The sequence below is a fragment of the Denticeps clupeoides genome, chromosome 5 (genome assembly GCF_900700375.1).
Source record: "Denticeps clupeoides chromosome 5, fDenClu1.1, whole genome shotgun sequence".
NCBI lineage: Eukaryota > Metazoa > Chordata > Actinopteri > Clupeiformes > Denticipitidae > Denticeps > Denticeps clupeoides.
In genome coordinates, this window is record NC_041711.1 from 22,051,075 (window position 1) to 22,070,611 (window position 19,537).

A 19,537-nucleotide genomic window follows, 5' to 3' on the forward strand; every position below is an offset into this window, starting at 1 on the left:
GCAGTTATGCCGTACTCTAAATCAGTTTATGCCATATCATTTCCTGACTTGGGGTTCCCTGGCATTCATTATCTTTACACTCAGGGGAGGTCCATAATACACGGCTGCAGCAGTCAGAGCAGCCATTAAAGTGTGAGCCAGTTTCTTCAAGACGTTCCGCAAAATGTGCTTAAGTCTCCAAATGCGCCTTACGCACATGCCCTGGCAACTTCTATTCGACAATCGTGTATTCGTTTTTAGCAGCACACCGGTAAGGACGAAAGAAACGTATCAGTAAAAAAAAAATAAAAAATACGGGAGGAACAAGGATGCCGGTTTGATGGCGGGATTTCAATTATCTGTGGAATCATGCGCGCGTCCTTACCTCCGTCTCCTACAGCATCCGGGCGACGGGCTCCATCTCCGCCTGCCCTCCGAGCGGAAAATGTTCATTAACTCCAGCGAAACGGAGGAAATACAGAGCAGATATCCGCACCGATCGCGCCTCAGCAGCAGCCTGTGCCCCAAAATATGTTTTTCCCATTCGAAAGACAGTTGACAGAACGATGGAAAGGCGATAGTCGAAGGTTACCAGGGGGTGAAAAAAAAAGAACTGTCCGTGTTATTATCGTTGTTGCTGTTGCCTTATTTAATTCTGGACGTTTAACTTTCCATGAGCTCTGGCCGATGCGGTGATCGGCGAACGGAATCGGGCGACGGACGGTCCCGAGCGGTCATTCCGCATCGGCGCGTAACCCCGGACAAGTCCGCGTTCCGTGGGCGCCGAGAGTCTGCAACCTGTTCAGCGCCTTCTGCGCCCCCCGTTTCACCCACAGGACCCCCTGCTCTGCTCGATTAACGCTCCGATGCTCCGATTTAAAAAAAAAAAAGAATCCGGAGCGATGCTCAGCTGCGATAGTCCAGACTAGATGCAGGGCGGCCGGCCGGCGCGTATCCTTGCGCCTCTCCTTCCCAGAACTGAATTTCTTGCCCCAACTCCGAGTAAAACCCACCGAGGGCGGGCGGGCGGAGGGGGGGTGTGTGTGAATTACAGCACACCAGCGCCCCCGACGCCGCCGATTGGACCGCCCGCTTCTGGAGCCCGACGCTCCGGGGAGGGAGCGCGGCGCGATTGGCCGGCGGAGGCGTCGCGTAAGCGGCGGCGCGCTGCGGGCTGCGGAGAAGCGGCGCGTTCAGACCGGCCGTCGCCGCGGCCGCGGCGCTACCTCCTGAGACCCGTGCGTGCGTTGCGCGATGCACGTCGGACGGCCACAGTGCAACTTCAATAATCCTAATAATAGTCATAATAAATAATCTGAAACGTCATCAGTGGAGCGATTTGTGAAGCGTTACAAACGCGGAATGAGTTGTGGGAGAAGTCAGAGCACAGAAAATGTGAATAATGGAATCCAATTTCCATTATTACGGCGCTGAATCTCACTGTGACCTTTTTTTTTTTTATATTCTACATGCGCCATCATAAACTTATCGTTTTAACCCCATCGTAAACTGCAACGAACCTGCCAGGCACCGAACACATAACAAACAGCAGCAGAATGTCCTGTTTTATACGCGCTGCCGTTGTTATTTCAGTAATTTATTATAAGCCGTGGTTTTTGCTGCCTTCTGCGCTCTCCGGCGTGTCCGCCGCGCCTGTTTGTCTCGGTCCGCCGTCCGCGGTGCGTGTTGCGGTGAACAGCGCCATCTAGAGGGGATTCGGTGGAAACGCCGAGAGGGACGCCGAGAACTTTCTTTTTTCCCGCTCTGTTCATCGTGGCTCGATTCCTATGAATAATTAGATAATTATCCTCATATACTGGCTCGTTTGGTATTTAACAAGACCGAGTATTAATACTTGAAAGGCGAGAGAGGAAATGTGCTTTAAGAGGGACCAGTGAGGAAGACGATCGGAGGGAGGAGGAGGAGAAGGGGGGATGACGGAGGGGAGGGAGAGATGGAGGAGTACGGGACTGAGGACCTGGGAGAGGTTCTGTCGATGAAAGTGTGATTGCTTGCCTTCTTCCAAGGCTTCCAAGTGGTTAAGATGAGAACGGCGGTACTGTGGTATCTGCCTTCCATCCATCGACAAGTTCCCCACTTCCAGACTGCAAGTCCATTTACACACACACACACACACACACACACACCAGCAGATCTATCTATCTCTCTCTCTCCCTCCCTTTTTCCCCCCCTTCATCCTGCCTGCTTCTTGCTTGGTGGCAGCGGTCTGATACTCTTCTTACCGGAAGGCTTTTTCCCCAAGCGGGGTCCAGAGCGCTGGCCGACTCATCTCGCTCTCATCCCGCCGCCCAGTCTCTGCTCTCTGACAGGACACACAGCTGATAACAGTTTGGTCGTGGCCAATTACTGCCCTCTCTCTAATGGGCCTGGAAGGTGCGAGGAGCAGAATTCACTGCATGGAGACCGGGCCTGTCACACGCCTTCTTTTCAAAGAAAGAAGGTCTTGAAGAGACTTTTTTTTTTACTCATAAGTATTTTGGATCAATAAAAAAAAGTTTGCACTAGAGTTGAGCATAAGTTAGCTTTCGCCTTAACCTTGTCCTGTCCTTCAAGGCCTGGTTAACATCTAGGGCTCCAGGATGTCACAAATTAAGGACACACAGGTCATGTGACATATCCACCTCTATATATTTTGCTTTGGTCCTGCAGCCAGAAAGGTTAATCTCATTTTGCAAGAGGGTAAGACCGGCCATCTCTTCTAAATAATGCAGTGATGTAATACCTATACATTCTGGAATGCTGAAGGATGTGTGAAAAGCCATGGAAACCAAAGACACGGTGCCTTAAGCACAGGACTATCATCAATGCTGTGGTCAGGAAAATAAACTGATTGGGCTGATTTTTTATTTTTTTTTACTCTTTTTAAATAGATATTTTAAAGGGAAATATTGCCGCCATAAATAATGCATGCAATCTGTTATGCTGACATTCTGCAGGGGGAAAATGATTGTTTTGGAAATGCCTTGTCACAGCTTGAACCAAGTCCAGTCCTGATAAAATATACAAGGGCGTAATGGGTGAGAGTGTGGAAACTGATAAAGCAACGTAGCTCTGAAATGTCATTGACTTTGGTAATTCATTTGTTTAAATTTGTTTTCTTGGTCATCAAAGATGTGACAGGAGACGATTAAGGCATCGGCCGGGCAAAGGAGATGAGCCACCCCAGCATTTTTGTGTGTGTGTGTGTCTCAGACTGCGTCTTTCCGAGTGCAGTTTTTGATGAGCTCTTGGAAGGAGGACTCTCCTTCAGCTGATGAGGCTGAGTGGCATTGAAGACGCCTTCGTCCCAATAATCGCTGGCAGACACGGGCCTATCTGAAGAGTTCTTCAGGCCATCTTCACCACACAGGGACAGCGTGCTCTTTGCAACCTTGCACTAATTGAAAAGCGTTAGTAATGTGCCACGTGGAGAACCGTCAAACTCACCACTGTGTTTTCTGTTCCCCTGGCGAGTTTCTTTGAAAACCTTTTCCATGCAGATTTTTACCGTCAATAACCTCTGTTTAATTACAATGATTTAATGCATCTTCTAATACAACTCAGCTACCTGAGACGCATGTGACAGTGCATTTCTTCGTAAATGGGGAGAGTTGCGTCAAGAAGGGCATCCGGCAATTATGCGGACAACCAGACCAACTATCTTTTTAATATAATATTTGAATGTGAATGTAACCATCCTGTATTACAAGACATTGTGGTCTGCGGCGGATGCGTGATGCGTAAACAGCTCAAAATTCTGTTCTCATAATTATCAATGAGCAAGTCAAACCTCGGACGACTGTCTAATTGACTGTTTACCATGCTCTTCAGGTGCCTAGCTGTGAGTATTAGCTGTTGATAGGCGGCTTGGTTTGTGAGTGTGGGTTGAGGTGTGGGCCTAGCGAAGTACACACTCACTGGGCCAGCATGGTCTAGAGCTGCTCAGTGGATGAGCAGGGTCAGGACCAGGTGCTTAGGAGGTCTGACAGTGAAGGTTTTCTGCCTCCGCTCTCCAGAACTTCACCATGTGGCCTGCCTGTTTTACTTGTGTGTGTGTGTGTTTGTGTGTGATGATCCTTATGTGATCGTCCTTGTGTCCTTTTTACTCCTTGGTTTAATTGCATATCAAGTCCAATGTCTTAGATTAATTTAACTTGCCAATGTAGCCCAAATAGTGTCTGTTTGTGTAATTATGTATTTTTAAAGGAACATCCTAAAATAAAGAGAATACAATAACAAGTGCACACATTATTCCATGTTTCCATATCCATTTCCATATCCATGATCTTATCAAGTGTGTGAGGTGGGAGAGACAGACCGAGAGGGAGCTGTCTCCAGGGAAAGGGTGTCTCTAGCTATCTTTAGACACAATCTGGACTGGCAGGTTATTTGACAGCGAAAGGTTGAGTGATGAATATCCACTGATGGCATATGAGACAGAGCAGCACAGACGGCCCCTCCGCATATTTACAATGTGCTGCACTCACGTCCACACACCCATATTTACTATCCACTCCCTCTCTCATTCACCCAGCCATATTTCTACAGAGACGTTTACGGCTGGCGCTCTTCGAGAATAGAGAATCATCTGGCAATGAGGCGTGTGAGGGATGAGCCTTAATTGCATTTAGGTTGGAGGAAGGAGGTGTTGCTGATGTCGTATGCTGGTGTTAAGTCTCAGATAAGCCTCTCTCAGTGAGGGAGCTCTCCTCTGTATCAGTCGTGTTGAGCGGGTTGCAGTTCTTGTATTTCGAATTTAGTGGGTAGACAAAGACAACATTATACCTGAAACGTTCTTGATCACATTAACAATCTTACAAAAAATCTTTTGCTTGCATTTTATTTCCAAAGTGGTAATATTACATTACCTATAGTTCAAATTTAATAGACGAGATTCATATGAACAACTGGTTGTGCATGAAAGAGAACGTGGGAGAGTTGTGTGTTTGTGTGTTTATAGGTGTAAATGTGTGTTTGTGTGGGTGGGGGCATTGTATGCATGTGTACTTTTATGTGTGGGTGTGCTGCTGTGTAAGTTGGTGTTGGTGGAAAAGATCTGTGGATGGGTGGGTTGCTGTTTGTGCATCCTCGCACTGGACCAAAGGTCCTCACACACATTGAAAATAACCTTAAATTCTTTTGGAATTTGATGCTTGGGGGGAAAGGGGTCGAGGTAGTATCTCATGCAAAACACATATATTATATAGATATGTGCACATATTTGTGAGAACTGAATTACATAAGGGTAAGTGGCAGGAAATGAAAGTGAAGGCACGTTCCAAAGGCTTTCTCTCATGGTGGGACTGACAAATTAAATGGGGGGAAAAAATCAAATACATTTAAAATAATTTCCTGCCAATTAAATATAATTTCCACCGCTCATGTGCTTTAGGCTCCATATTGCACCAGACTTAATGCCCTAATTCACTACCTCCAGTGGCTTCCATCCTTCCTGTCCTTTTGTCAACACCGTTTTTTCACTTTCACTTTTGTGACCTTACGTGACCTTAGACATAAAGCAACAAATAATTTGCATTGTGCAGCCCAGCCATCGCAGAGATGCATGTAGCAGATTATTTCTTGGTGCCAGTCCCAAGACCAGGTACGATTGCATTAGAAAGGGCATTTGCCAGGTCAGTTGTGCAGACAGCCAAAGGCAACCATTAACGGAGAAGTAGTTTGTATTGTGCATGAAACATAACCAAAATCAGCAAAATTGCAACATTAAAATGCAAAAGAGAAACACACCAATTTATAGTAAAATAAGATTGGAATAAATGGAGACAACTGTACAACCTTCAGTAACCCCGCAGTCAGCATAATATTTGGTTTTTCAGCTGATCAGAGAGAGAACCTGAGGTTTAAAGAAAAATTAAATGTATTCGGTAACATCAGTAGGTGTTCCAGACATCCTGGCTTTGCAAAATTGCAACATAATCAAGGCCAGCTCCCCTCTTGGCACTCAATTATTAAAACCTTTCGAGGTTTGTGCTTTTTTTTTTTTTGTAGAGAAAAACACTTTGTATTCCATGGAGTCTGGTTGCGCTCACACATAATAGCTGTTTCATCCTCACTGGAGTCAGATATGAACATAAATAAATGTTCAATAAAAGTGGCTACACAGCAGATTTTGGAAGGGTGCAGGTCTCCAAACTAGGTGATCATGCATCAGCAAAGTTCTGCAAGATGCTGATTCTCAATTGACTCAATGGTTTCTTCTTTGACTCTCTGGCCACTGTTCTCAGCTGATACTTACTGCAGCACCATGCTCAATGCATGGGGCTTCTTCACTGGTGTAAGTTAAGGCATCATTATTTTTTGTATTGTGTAGTTATTTGTACCTTGATGAAGACTAACTCTTTTTTTTTTTTTTTTTTTTGCTGCGTAATATTTTTGTCAACCAGAACATGTTTGACTTATTTTAAATGGGAAACATTTTAAATGACAGGTTGAATTGCATGTTTTTTTGGGTGACTCAAATCCATGTTATACCAGAACAGAGAGACTCACAGGGGATTTTTATCCTCAGGCCATAAGAATGCTGAACCAGGACATGCCACCACACCTCACACCTTCTAACCCATTCATCTGAATGTTCACCGATGTCTACTTCAATCTGTTGCTGTTACGTTTGTCATTGCACAATCTGTGCACAATGCACAGAATCCAAAGCCACTACCCAATGGTGTCTGTGTTTTACGTTCTCCTTGAACATAAATATTTTTGCTAGCATTATAGCTTGCTTACCTTTTTTACTAATTTACTAGCTTTCCTCTTCTTGTATTTTCTTTATTCTACTTTATTTGTTTTTATAACTATTATTTTATCAATGCACAATCAAAAAACAGAGTAGTTCAGGATGCATTTCACAGCGTGTTGTTCTGCTTTAACTTTGCATGTGACAAATAAAAGTGAACAAGCCCCATGCTCAGGGACTAGTACTGTTTTTAGTGACAGTTTGCGGCACATTTCTCAATAATATATTTATATTCCTTATCACTTAACTCAACCAATGTGCTGGCTGAACTGATAATTACACTACCAGTCAAAAGTTTCGACTCATCTACTCTGTGGGGGTTATGGAGACTAAGATGTAGACCAGTTTTAAGAATCCAATGCAAGAAACATATTTATTTTTTTTATAGTTTCACAGTTTTTTCAGTCGTCTCTTTCTACTTTTATGCCTGCTTTGTTCATCATTAAAAGCTGCTTCACTATATGCTCATTAACATGAGTGAATGATTAGAAAGTGTTGGGCATAAACCTTCAGGACTGTTAGAAAACCGTCCCCATCATCTAACTTAAGATGACCGAGAGAAGCTGTCATCAGAGCAAAAAATCCTGCTTTGGAGGATTCGCTAACTTTTAGCGAAATCCTATACTCCACACAGATACATAATTCATCCCCACTGTTCAGTATGGAGTTAAATCCACAAGCATTTTTTTCCAGGTTAGACAGCAATCTTACCAGAATTTCAGGGGCATTTACACACACAGCACCATATCTGAATGCAACATGGCACTATCTGGGTCAGAATGAGTCTCAGCACTTCTGTGCAGCATGATTTCACGTTTCAACCAGCCTAATCAACTGTAGTGCAGAAGAGAAGGATTAACTAACAATTGCATTAAGTTTTGAACTAAATAAATGTTGAAAAGTGTGCAAAGGGGAAATTAGTCCAGGTGTCTACATTATAAATAATGTTTTCTAACACTGAGAGAAAATCTTGGAGGTGCTTGGGGCGAAAAAGAAAATATTCTCTAACATCAAAACGTATTCAAGACATGCTTGCTTTACAAAACAGCAAGTATAAAATCAGAGGCTGCTCCCACACAGGATTCAATTATTAAACCCGAGGTTCAAGATGTTCATTTCATTTTTTTAAAGAAAAAAAGCGCCGTATTTCATCGATCTTTGGGATCCAGCTCTGCCGATTGCTCTGAAAGCAGCAGTGTTTCAGCAATACAGAAACACCTTGGCTGCAGAGCATTACGATAGATTTCCTGTGATTGGCAGATGCTCCTCAATGTGCCGGGCTGTGCTGATTTCCTCCACCCAGGTCCCGCAGGAAGCCCATACCCTCACAGCCGAACAATCCTCACATCCTCCCATTTCTTTTTTCAGATCTGTCAAGTGATTCCTCCGTAATTAACATAGAGCAGCTTGCACTCGAAGAGTTGACGTGCTTCGTATGTACAAACAAGCAACTCTCTGAGGCCTGAAGTGGAGAGTGGAGATGTTGTGGGAAAACATGAGACCATCTGAAACCAATGGAAAAATGACATTGCATTATACAACATATAGGCATAAGTTGGTAAATATTCAGAAATATGTAGAATGTGATGCCAATCTTAGTTGTAATATTCAGCACACTTATGGATTCTAACAATGGGAGTCAACTCACATCTTTAGACGAAAGCTACAATTTCCGCAATTCAGTCTGTGTGTCACCCTGGTAGTTAATGAGGGTCATTATCAAAGGTCTCTACATGGGAATGAAGATTTACATTAAATGAAAGCTCTCTGGACACGTCATTTGTCTGCAAAAGTATTGGTCCCTTTTTGTTTGTTTAGAAAAGGAAAAAAAGGCTGACGTGACGGCCGAGAACTTCAAACCCTGCTGAAGAGCATCCAAATCAAAGGTCAAACGAGTTTTTAAAAGACGTTGAGCAGCAGCGGTCGAAGTGGAACAAAGATGCGTTGAATCATCATACATACCATCCCTACATGTGCAGTATGCCACACTGAAAAAAACATGCAGGCTGACAAAAGGCTTTTGCTGTGATTATTTCATGCAAGGACATTGGGTTTTTGTCGGGATATCCAGTACATGTTGCATTAATTAACCCAGTGTAAATGAGGCCAGAGAGAAATGGAGAAAGAGAAGGAGGAGGGAACAGAGTCACGTAACAATAATCCATTTTCCTCCCCAATCAAATGGAATTTCATCCCAGTTTTGCTCAGCCGGTGTCGGAGTTGTGGCCTGTAGGGAGCGTACTGGGAGATATTAATTACAATCTGCTGCTGCCCATTCAGTCTGAATTAAAGAGGGGGAGGGGGGGGGTGCTCTTTGTCTATTTGTGCCCAAGGAGAAAGAAATGTCCGCTAACAAAAAAGCTTTTTTTTTTTTAATACCACTGTATGTTTCCTGGTTTTATATTTCCTCAATCTGCTCCCTATGGAACAGATCGGAGCACAGAGCCAGAGAGCGTAGTAGATACAGCTCCGATTAACCAGCCAAGCGGCTGGCCAGCTCCACCAGCACCTGAGTTAACGCCAGGTGCTGGCATTTCTCATTGACCCAAAGAGTTGGTAGCACACACACTGGATGAATGTGCAGTTATAACACTTTAAGGATTATTAAACATTAATATGAGGACTGAACCTTAAATGATGTGTTGTCATAACTAAATACTGATGAAATAACACACAATAGTTTATGTAGTGCATATAAATCATAGTGCAATAAGTATATAAAGGATGAAAAAAATTAACTTTTCACTTCCTGGAGCCTGGAGACTGCCCAAAAGCTAGAGGAGCTTTTCCATCTTTCTCCATGGAAAGAAACCGAAGTTTCAAAAGCCCATTGCATGATGTCATAGGCATAAATGCATAAAAAAAATGATAAATCACAAGGTTCCATCAGTGCAGAGTGCATTGTAGCCTGTGTTGCCACATGTGGACATATGTATATTTTTATGATATTTCTAAGATATTCCACAGCCTAAACTCAGCAGTGTGTAACTGTGGTCCGCATGGCATAGCAAAGTGGAGCTGTGATTTTGCTGTTTTATTTTGGGACTCACTGTTTAACTGAGAATTAGCAGAAATGGCTTCGGCAAAGGGCTGTGATTCGCACCCTTTCTGACGTGAGGGTGCACAACATTTAGACCCCTCTTAGTCTGGAGGTGTTTTTTAATAATATAAAAATATAATAATATAAAAGCCTATGTATTTGACAAGGTCAAGCTTCACTTCTGAAGTGTTTACATTTGTACAACAGAGAATCTACTTGCCCAGATTGCTTCAGCACTGTAGCTATTTCAGAGGTGATGTCCTGTCAATTGATGGCAGTGATTGACACCTGGCATGATCAATAAAGATATACTTGGTGCATTGGCGCAGGAAGCCATCCTTTTGTATCTCTCGCTTTTGTATCTCTGAAGTAAAAGTGAAAGTGAAGGGATTGTCATTGTGAAACACTGCAGCACAGCACACGATGACAGAACAAAATGTGTCCTCTGCTTTTAACCCATCTCCCTTGGTGAGCAGTGGGCAGCCATGACAGGCGCCTGGGGAGCAGTGGCACCTCAGTGGAACCTTGGTGGATTAAGATTTGAACCGGCAACCTTCTGATTATGGGTTCGCTTCCTTAACCACTAGGCCTCCACTGCCCACCACTGCACCAGTGCCACTCTGATGCGCCCTCTCCCAATCACTCCAAACCCCTTTTCAGGCTCAGGCTCACTCATAGCATGTGTCAGTTGGTGTAGATAAACTTTGAATGTTCAGCTTATACCTGGCAGTTTTCCAAGCAGTTAATGAAACAGGAATTGTACATTTTTACAGATGGGGCATGGCGCATTATTCTGCTGAAAGAGGGCCCTGCTTTTTATGTGAAGTGACGTAGATTGGTCAGCAGTGATGGTTAGGCAGATGGTACATGCCAAAGTAACATCCACACGAATGGCAGAATATAAGGCTTCCCAACAAAAACTCAGTCAGAACATTCGACTGCTTTCCTGTTACTTACAACCTGACCGATCTGCAGCTGCGTGGGCCCATTCGCAACATGTATGATCTGATACCTTTTGTTGCACATTTACACACCTTACCCAGACCAGGAACTTCCCACATGATCTGCAGTTTTGGACATGCTATGACCAAGCCTTCTAGCCATCATAAAGCCATCATAAGTCACTCAAAACTTGTCATTACCAATGAGGCACTTTGTCAGGTAGTGTTTAGGAGGTTTGAACAGTGTATTGCAATCGCTTTTAAATAACATTTAAATGACAAAAATAGGGATGAAAAAACTTCAAAGTGGTGTAATATACTACTTTGATATTAATAATGATTTTACATATCTTTAACTATGACTTTACTATTACATAGTAACCTAATTTTACTAACTGTACTGTCACAATGGCTGGACAATGGCGAGGAAGGAGGACTCATACGCACGCCGTCACGAGACAGGGATTTAATACATAGTACACACGACAGGGGAAACATCACCAGACAATGACCCGACGACGAACAGACACAAAGAGTATAGTTTTATACACTCATACAATCAGGAAACATTACACATGACTAACATGAAACTCCGGTCCCGGAATAACCCCTGCTGGACCGGATCATGACATGAATACAATAATTGTATGAAGTTATTTAATTCCAATTTGTTAAGCAAAGTATATTTTATATTATCCAATTTTACAATTTTTGCATACTTTTATTAGACTTCTTGGATACAATTACCAATTTTAGTTCATCTTAAATGTTACTATGCCTTTTCTTTATTTTCTTTCATCACTATTCTCATCCTACATTGATAAGGATGCCCTCACCATTTCCTCATGACAGTTAGACCTGTCCTTCTCTCTCCCCTCATGATTTTGACACATTAAGTAGTGTCTTGTCTCTTGATTGGATTGGAAAGACACAGAATTTAACAGAGAAGACAGAGTGAATGTCGACACAGGGCACATGGAAGCACTCTGTGTCCTATAGCCAAACAATAAAGTGCTTGAGTGCTTCTACTGTGTGTCAGGGGTCAATCTAATGGGCGGCCATTAGCACTAATACCCTACATTAGCCTCTGCAGGCTGAACTCTTTTTTGTGGTGTGCACTTGACAGTACATGCAGTTGAAAAAGTTTATATATATATATATATATAAAAGTTGTATACAGTGGGGCAAAAAAGTATTTAGTCAGCCACCAATTGTGCAAGTTCTCCCACTTAAAAAGATGAGAGAGGCCTGTAATTTTCATCATATTCATCATACCTCAACTATGAGAGACAAAATGAGAGAGAAAAATCCCAAAAAGCACATCCTCTGATTTTTTAAGAATTTATTTGCAAATTATGGTGGAAAATTAGTATTTGGTCACTAACAAACAAGCAGGATTTCTGACTCTCACAGACCTATAAGTTCTTCTGTAAAAGGCTCCTCTGTCCTGCACTCATTACCTGTATTAATGGCACCTGTTTGAACTCATTATCAGAATAAAAGACACCTGTCCACAACCTCAAACAGTCACACTCCAAACTCCACTATGGCCAAGACCAAATAGCTGTGTAAGGACACCAGAAAAATTGTAGACCTGCACAAGGCTGGGAAGACTGAATCTGCAATCGGTAAGAAGCTTGGTGTGAAGAAACTGTGGGAACAACCGTGGGACGACTGATCTGAGTAAAGGAAAGAATGAATGGGGCCATGTATCGTGAGATTTTGAGTGAAAACCTCCTTCCATCAGCAAGGGCATTGAAGATGAAACGTGGCTGGGTCTTTCAGCATGACAATGATCCCAAACACACCGCCCAGGCAACGAAGGAGTGCCTTCGTAAGAAACGGTTCTGGAGTGGCCTAGCCAGTCTCCAGATCTCAACCTCATTGAAAATCTTTGTAGGGAGTTGAAAGTCCGTGTCACCCAGCGACAGCCCCAAAACATCACTACTCTAGAGGAGATCTGCATGGAAGAATGGGCCAAAATACAGTCATTGCCAACAAAGGGTGTATATAACTAAGTATTGAGATGAACTTTTGTTAGTGACCAAATACTTATTTTCCACCATAAATAAATTCTTTAAAAAATCAGAGGATGTGATTTTCTGGATTATTTTGTCTCTCATAGTTGAGGTATATCTTTAAGGAAAATTACAGGCCTCTCATCTTTTTAAGTGGGGATAACCTGCACAATTGGTGGCTGTATATCTAAACATATTTTGGTTTTCCATTGTAGCTCACCCCATTCACCAGTGATTACAATACTACCTAGCTACACTCCTGCATGCTCTCTCAGATCAGCAAACGAAAGGAGACTAAAAATTCCTTCTTCAGGGGGTCTCCGATTCCAATCATCTCTGTTCTCCGTTGTTGTCCCTGGCTGGTGGAACAACCTGCCCTCCTCCACACGACTAGCCGAGACTATCACCACTTTTTTAAGAAGCAGGTGAAAACCCTCTTGTTCAAAAAATATTACAGACAAATCTAACACTTACACATGCACATGCGTACACATTGCACAAACAATACAAGAATGTATAAATACATTATAATTTTTCTTCGTCTAGCACCTAACAATCTCTGAGCATGCTCTTCGCTGACAAGTTGAGCCTTATCAGGGCTCTTAGTTTGTAAACTCAATATTCTATAGAAATCGAACGAGAATTGCTAGTGTCTTCCTCTTGGATAAAAGCGTCCGCTAAATAAAGTAAAGTAAAGATTAGTTTCTGACATTTAACACTTCTGATCAGATATTATGGCAGACAACTCCGTATCAACCACTGAGATGGTTGTAAGATGCCTGTGTTGTATCAGCATTTCTAACACACATCATTGAAAAGATCAGATGCTGTCCTGCGGTCAGAAATTGACAGATAAAGGCTATAACAAACTGTCCACTGTCCACAGCAACAGCTGGGAAGTGGCCTCTAACTCTACACACACAAGGCATAAGTAGTTACAGGCTAAGCGTTTCAAGTAGAGTGTTTGACGAATGTGCTCTGCACAGCTCTTAAATGCACCCCACACCGGGACATTAGACATACACGCTCAGGCATCACAGTCCTGACGTGTAAATGGCCACAGTGTTATTGCAGTGTTTCAGGTTTCATCTGTGGCACAGTTTTAAGTGAAAGCAAGGCAGAAATGTTTAGACTCCAGCTTCCCTTGCGGGTGCAAGGACCGTTAGTAATGGTGGCTCGGGTTACTCATAATGAGCTCTAGGGCAAATGCCTCCACCTTTAAATGAAAGTGGAGTGTTGATTTAGAAATGTGAGATCGGTTGATCTGGGTTTGGGTTTGATGTGTGCATGAAGCAGCTGTCAACATAAGTTTGACTCAGTCTGTGTGTGTGTGTGTGTGTGCGCGTGCGTGCACGCTTGTGTTTGAGTGTGTGTGTAGCTTGACCCCCCTGCCCTGTCAGCACAGTTCACAAAATGTCCTAGCAGACTCATAAGAAAGGCATTACTACATTTTGGTCTATATATCAAGTCTGATTAACTGCTAAATGTGAATTTATTTTACTCCATGGGCTCACAGTAGAAACAATGATTTAACCACCACAACCTCCCGTCTGTTGACTTTGTTTGCACCAGACACATATTTCAACTCAATACAACTTTATTATACAGGCAGGTGAGAAATAATCTCACTGCAAGCAGTGTGCCAGGTATTCCTCCCTCCTTTCCGCTCTCCACCATGGTGAAGGACAACAGAAGGCCATCTGTCTCTGTGTACACAGAGCGTAGCGAACGGAACGCCACAGGTGGGAGTCCAGGGCGAGTTGTGAAGAATGTACCCAGACAAAGTTTCCACTTCTCCCTCGCGGTGTCTGCTAGCAGGGGCTACAATGAATTGGTACCAATGGCACTCAGGTTTAGTCCTGTCTTCAGCTGGAATGTGAAATGATGGCTATTTTAAGACCCGCGGCTCTTGGTTGAGGTTGTAACACGGTGTGTGCAGCAGCGTCTTTGGAAAGTACTTCAGGCTTTGGCCATCCTGCTTTCCATAGAGCTCGTCCAATACACATGTATCTTCATTCATCCATATTTATTCAGCATAATGTAGTGTTGTCCTCAGGTAATTCAGTCTCTCAAAATGTGAATTAGCATTAAGATACTTTTTTTGTAGAACAACAGTAATGTGCCTGAGTCACAGTTGGCACACAGATATGTAGACATACAGATACATACAGATACATAGAAATGAAAACTACACATAGACAACAACCAGGTGAACACAAATTGACACTCTGTATCAATTTGTATGGTTTTAGTTACACAATCATTTTTTTTAAATGAGCAAGGTAGCAAGGTTGAGCGCTCGAATGCCATCTCAGACGTTGCGTGTGTCTGCCCCACAACCAGTGTCCTGGAATGGACTTCAGCGACCATGACCCTGTGTAACAGGACCAAGCAGTCCTGAGAGTAAGTGAGCTCCTTTTCTGCATTGTTACATAGATGTTGTTTACTGACTATCTCAATTTCTGCTGTGACCTTGATGGTTCCTGTGAAAAACTTTCCACTGACCACCACCAGCTCTGCCCCTATTCCCATGCAGCCTGATGTAATAAAAAGATTGTTTTAACAAAAACTTCTGTTGCATTGTGCAGTGAAAGGGTAAAATATCCCCATTTTCTCTCTTTTCTCTCAGCATTATGTTGAATAGAGCATTTTTATTTTTGAATAAAATTGTTTCTTGGTAAGAGAATAGTTGAAATGTTTGAAGAAGCAGGAAATTGGATGTAAAATCATAAATTGTATTAGCAAGCATTAACATTTTGACCTTTGCTTATTCTTTACTGGCAGGTTCTTATAGAGTGGAATGGACCCATTTGTAGGCAAAACAAGTAAAAAGCATGCGGTATCTGCTCCATCTTAAATGTCTCACAAAAGGCGAGTGCTCCCTCAGTAAAACTTCAGTCGTTTTATTTCCCATCAGCAGAGATGAATAGGGTAGTCTGCTCCAGAGCAGAACTAATGGCTAAAGGCTATCATCATTACGATTTCTGCTGTATGTCTCAATGTCTTCCTATCAGGACTGTTGCGTCTCAGTCTAAAATCAATCTGCTGAGGAGTGAGCGCGAGAGGAGTACATCATCTATTCCGAACCTGGACAGCCGTCTTTACCAGCACGGAGAACAGTCAGGCAGACCAGGGGTTACTTGTCAGCAGTTCTAGGACCACCTGAGCAAATAACTAGCAGGATTACAATAAAACCCGCACGGACTAGCACAGAGGACACAGTCGAACACGTTGATTAAGAAAATGACATGTGGCTGTTTCTTTGAATTGTTTCTGACTTGAACAGAATAATCATCAGCTCAAGATGGGTGTAGATTGAAAGAAAGGAAGAAAACTAGACGAGCAGTGGTTAAATATGTTAAGGTGAATCACATTTTGACCGTGATTCTTTTATGCTATGTATCTAAAATTAGCAGCCACTACATTAAAATACCTGCCCTGTCCTGTAGGATGTGAGGATGAGTCTGCATGGTTTCTTCAGCACATCATATAGGTGCTTGATCAGATTAAGATCTAGTTTGATTTTTGATCAGAAGCTTTTTTTAAACCAATATTAGATTTGTGTCAGTATATATTATTTTACAGTAAGAGGGCCCTCTCATCGGGGGATACAACTACCATGAATGGGTGTGTTTTAGCTACAACACGTGTTTGTTAGTTGAGGCGTGCCAAGGTAAGAAAGAGACAGTCGGCAGAACAGCGATCTACTTCCACCATCTTACCTTTTTTCCCATAATGCCCCCTGCAACCATCTCTTCATCAGGTGCACAGGGCACAAAGCCACTAGCACCTGCATCCCTCTGAGGCAGCGTAGGTATCATGTTAACCATCAAACAGCGGGATGCATTTAAGAGGGAGATAGAGTATCTGTTATAACATTGTCTGACTGTGCCCCTCGTCTAGTAGTCCCCAAGCCGAACGGGACGTAAAGACTGCGTACAGAATACCGTCGCCTGAGATGTCCCAGGACTGGATAAGATTGCATAGACTAATTGTATTACTAAATTAGATCCCCTTAAGGGCTATTGGCAGGTCCCGCTGACTCCCCGGGACTCAGAGTAGCCCACTTTTGTAGCTCCAGATGCTTTTTTTACAGTAGATGGTTGTGCCTTTTGGTCTCAGGAATGCCCCAGCCACCTTTCAGTGACAAATGAACCTGGTATAAACCGTTGCCTTTTGAACCTAGTTTGCAAAAGGCAACGGTTGTTTATCTAGGGCATCAGGGGGGGCAGGGCCAGGTTTGCCCCATCGATGCAAAAATAGAACGTTTTTGTCATTATCCAAGACTAGTCACTTGACACAAATTACAGGCACTTTTTTAAAGAAGAGCAGGTTACAGCTGCAGTTTTTGCTGGTGGGGGTGGTTTCCTGTGGGTTGCACGTTGTGTATATATATATTTTTTTTTATTACAGGGTGAACGTTTTCATGTGTGATTGCTGCTTAAAGGGGAGGGGAGTTTCGTGCCTGTTACAAGGTGGCGTGTGGGGGGGTTGCTGTTGTTTTTGTTCTGTTCTAGGCTCCTCCCCTGGTTTCCTCATGATGATGATTGATGTCACGGCAGAGTAAAACCTTTATGAATAGTCTCAACCATCATTGCAGCGGGTGGCTGGCATCTGTTGTGCTTTGTGTCCCTCTGACTTGTGTGTGTTCTGTGTATACAACTACTAGCTGTACTAGACCTTGTGTTCTTCACAGGCACGTTATAGCTCTGCAGAAGCTAGAGATTTTCCTGCGGGGAAAGGAAAAATCTATAGGTCTCATTCTGTTGTACACCTCAGAAGAAGAATCAGGCGGGCGCCACCCTTTGTAAGTTTTGAAGGAAAAGGTAGCCCGTTCGGATATGCCAGTTTAGACTAGGGCTGTCCTGTGTACGGATAGAATCGTTCTTTTTTTTTTTTCCTTTAGCACCACACTTAAACTTTACCACATGGATTTGTAGGTGATTTCATATATATTGTATATAGCGTAACTAAAACCCTTGTTTATTCCCATCCTCCCACTGCACTACACCACAACGTCCTTTTTCTCCTCCCTGATCCTTGACCAGGCGGCAGTAACACCAGATCTGTTCCTTATGTTGACTGATGTCCTCATTGAAGAAGCTTTTTGTTGTGGGCTGCTTTCTTTTTTCCTGTTGTGTCGAGACCAATGAAACTAAGGGACCCATGACCAGTGGTTTAAAGACAACGAAAGCAATAACTTATAAAACATGTATGATATAAGTAGCACCATACGAGCAGAAAGACGTATCAGATCCTTACCCCTTTTTCCTGGTTTTGTTCAATATTACAGAAATGTACAGACATTAACAGATACCATATCATGAACCCGTGTAAAGTGAACTAATGAATTAAATTGCATAATAGATTGAGTTATAAAGCATTTCTAAATTTAGCCATAATAAAATTTCAAGTAACAGATTCATTGTTACTTACTTTTTATTTTTTCATTTTTTCATATATCTGTGTAAGTATGTGTGTGGGTGTGCACACATGCATGTTAGTAACGATTCTGAGGTAGCAAATGTTTGTGCCAGGTGGCAGTGCCACATCTCGCTTCACGACCACTGCCTGCCCCCAGCATTCAAATCATGGCAGGCGGTGATATGGCGCATGTGTCTGATGACAATGTGCTATCTGTGTTCACCAAATGACACACCAAATGGAAAACATTTCCCCCGAACGGCCACAATTTGAATGAACAAATCTAAGCAGCAGAATGGCGTCGTCTGTCAGGAACATGCCCCATGACATTCTGTGACATTCACACGTTAAGACTGGAAAACGCCGAGAATGGGAGAGAGAGGGATAAAGAGAAAAGAAGAAAAGAACCATCTGCCCTCCTGTTCATGCTCTTTCTGGGTTATACGGAAAACATGTAGCTGAAGTTGTTGTGCGGCAATCATTGATAAGCTCGTCCCTACCTATTTTCATATATTTTTATACTGTTTTTGGTCTCTGTCAAGGATCCTCTAGACTTATTTGCATTTTGACTATGTGCGTCCTGCACATTTTCACAGAAAACGTGTAACAGCAAGGCCTGTCATCGTGCTTGTCACAGTGCCAAATAAATTCATACACATGGATGTGAAACAGTCATCTCCCAACACCCTAGTGCACATTAAGATGCACATTCATAATCCTGAACACCTCGGAGTGCATGGTTTATGATTTTTATCAATTGCCAGTTCAACTGTAAAGCCACTCTGTGGTGCTTATGAAAATCACTTTATTGGAATAATTGTTTGCTCAGCCACATCCAACTGAACTGCTGTGTGGCCCTTAATGGCACTGTAGGGTAGTGCTGTTTGGTTTTGTCCACTTTTCACCGCAGCGATGGAGGCTGTAATTGGGAGGAATGACATTTAGCGCTGATGTCCCTCCACAAGGAGACCCGGGCTGTTGTCTTTGGGTTGGTTTTCTTCAGGCCACTAATTTTTCCTGGCACAGTTCGAAGACAAGCAGGTTAGGTGAATTGCAGGAGCTAAATTGTGTGTGCGGGTTTGTGGGTGTTCACCCTCAATGAACTAGCACACTCTCCTGCGGTCATTCTTGCCTTGTGCACTCACACAAGCACACACCAAAACACAAAAAAGGACTGATCCCAGATGCCTGACCTGTCCTGTCCTGCCCTGTTTTTTAATTGTCAGTCACCCGAGCTGGCTGGCGCCTAAGTAACTGGCAACCCGCCTAAAACAGCAGTCGGGTGGCCCAGCAGTGGCCAGCATGTTCTCCAGCAGTCCAAACACTCGTCTGTGTTTGATTTGCATGGGCTTTCACACACCTATTCATGCTATGTCTC

At 43.1% G+C, this 19,537-nt stretch overlaps 1 protein-coding gene across 8 annotated transcripts in view; it reads right to left on the reverse strand.

The window, feature by feature from the left end:
- The window catches only part of pcdh9 (protocadherin 9), a 175,078-nt gene extending 174,135 nt beyond the window's left edge, over positions 1-943 (reverse strand). For all 8 annotated transcript variants that reach the window (XM_028979371.1, XM_028979368.1, XM_028979369.1 and 5 more), the window contains exon 1: positions 365-943. The gene's annotated coding sequence lies outside the window, so the exon portion shown is untranslated. The remainder of the gene's footprint in view (positions 1-364) is intronic.
- Between the last annotated feature and the right edge of the window lie 18,594 nt (positions 944-19,537).